This window comes from Triticum aestivum, chromosome 6A (genome assembly GCF_018294505.1).
Source record: "Triticum aestivum cultivar Chinese Spring chromosome 6A, IWGSC CS RefSeq v2.1, whole genome shotgun sequence".
NCBI lineage: Eukaryota > Viridiplantae > Streptophyta > Magnoliopsida > Poales > Poaceae > Triticum > Triticum aestivum.
Genome location: NC_057809.1, coordinates 4982894 through 4985339, shown reverse-complemented (window position 1 = coordinate 4985339; position 2446 = coordinate 4982894).

Genomic DNA, 2446 nt, shown 5'->3' with positions numbered 1-2446 from the left:
TGACCCAGATGCGAGTCTTGCGATAGACCGAGCCCACCCATCACCCATGTCCGGAACACAAGCAAGTGGGCAGTGGCGGCATAAACAAACAATGTTGCTGTCATTCGATGTGCCGGTGGACATCGCCGCACGCACCGACCCGGCCACCCTTGTGCGTTGTGCAGCCACCTACGTCGATGCCCTAAAGTGTTGGCGTTACTACAAGGATTTCCATCTTGCAAGTCAATGCCCTAGCCCTCTGCCGAAGCTTTCCCCATCAGTGCCTTCATCTGGTCCTCGGCTCAGTGTTGGGCTTCACCGTGGCGTGACGGCCAGCCATGCTACTAGGCAGCATTCGTACACTGAGGCTCTCTTGGTGCCTCGCTGACACCGGCAATCCGGTGAAGGACCACGACCTCACCATGTAGCTCCTCCACGGTCTGGACAACCGGTTCGACAAGAAATGGGAATCCAAATCCACTTTGAGGGATATAGATGAAGTCTCGCTCAGTAAAGAGAGTTGTAGATTCGTAGAAAAGGATCAGAGTATGCGCGCTACAAAAGGCAACTAGCCAATGAAAGTAAGTGGAAAGAATATAGTACTTTTGTACTGACCCCCGATCCGCACCCTCCTGGGCGATCAGGTGCCGCTGCCGCCCTTCGACGTCGCTCGTTCCCGTCTGGAGCTCGCCGAGTACACCATCAACCTCCATGCGGCCGAGGCTGGCTCCGCCGCCCTCACCATCTCTGGCGGCTCCGGCTCCACGCCCGACCGCGGTGACCGCGGCAACGACGGTGAGCGCGCCCCTGGCGGACGCGGAGCAGGCGGCTCTCATGGCAACAGCGGTGGTGATCGTGGTCGTGGCCGTGCTCGCACTGGTGGCTGCAGGCGCGGTCACACAGACTCTAGCGGCCGCGGGTCTTCTTCAGCACGCCCTACGCCCTGGACGGGCTATTTTGCCCCGTTACGGCATGGTCGTCCCTCCGCCTCGTCCTGGCTGGATCCCTCCTAACGCCGCCGGCGTGCTCGGCCCTCGGCCCGGCGTCCACTCCCAGGCGTATCCACTGATGCTCTCGGGCCCCTCGTCGTCCACTACATCACTTGCTGCTGTCGTTCTACCCGTACCCTACGCCCTCGTGGGATCATGCCGCCCTTTTCAACCACGCCTACAACCAGCACGGGTTCCCCTCCAACGGCGCCGACTAGATTCTCGACTCCGGCGCCGCTACGCACGTCACCGGTAATCCTAGTAATCTCTCCTCGTTTCATCCTTCCCCAAAGCATTTTTAATCTAGCATTATTGTTGGTAACGGTGATCGGCTTCCTATTATTGGCACAGGCTCCACAACTAACCCTCCTACCAATCTCTCTCTCAAAGATGTTGTAGTCTGTCCAAACATTGTGAAAGATCTTATCTCTCACTACTAGGGAAAACCCTAGCAGTGGTTCTTGAAATATGCATAGCAGTTGCGCTGGGTCCAGCGCTACTTCTACCGCGCTACAGCTAAATTGTAGCAGTAGCGCTGGTGTGGGCAGCGCTACTGGTAAGTATGGTTAGCAGTAGCGCTGCCCTGACCAGCGCTACTGCTAACTCTCTGTAGCGCTTCAACAAACAAAGCGATGTTGCTAATCCAGCGCTGCTAGTATAAGCTTTCCAGCGCTACTACTAGTATTCCTGCTTTCACAGATTTACACCCCCTCCCTCTGTATTTGTGATGTATTTATACATGCTCTATACAATAGTTTCATCATATCATAGTAAACATACACTATTCTCATCATGTCATAAACATATAGTAGTCTCGTCATACCATCATCATCATCATCATTCAACACAAATATCATCACATCTCTAAAACAGCGATACACAAGTCATGCCATGTCTCGAATAAGTGCAACTGCATGGTCATGGCACACACACACAAGTTTCATCATCTCTATCTAAACCATGATGTAGAAGAGAATAGCGATCAACATGAGCAAGAGCGCGACTATGTAGTACTTTTGGCACCGGCGGTCCCGCCCCCGCTCTTGCCGGAGCGTTCACCTCAAGTAACTACTGTCTGCTTCGGCTCTGCTGTCGAACCCTCTGTGGCTAGCACCCGGGTACTTGTCCACCTGGGCCTGAGCGTCTCGCAGTGGTCGTAGACTCCTGGAACTGTCCCAAGTTCAGCCTTTCTCCTTCCCCTATTTCTTCTCTTCTCTCGCGACAAACCCCTGACTAGCTGGAATGATTGATTTGTTTCCTCTCACTCAGCTCTACCTAACCTTCACCTATGGCGGCAGCAGGAGCTCAGATGAGTGGACTCCGATAGACAGCCGAGGAGATCCCCCACCGGGTAAGACCATCCCTTTCCATTTCCCACCATCCCGTTCCATCTCGTCCTGCTGCAGCTACAGGGCAATGCGATGTACTCAACTACTGATGTTCTGAACCCTCTGTCAGTTGCCTGGTTTGGTAAAGCT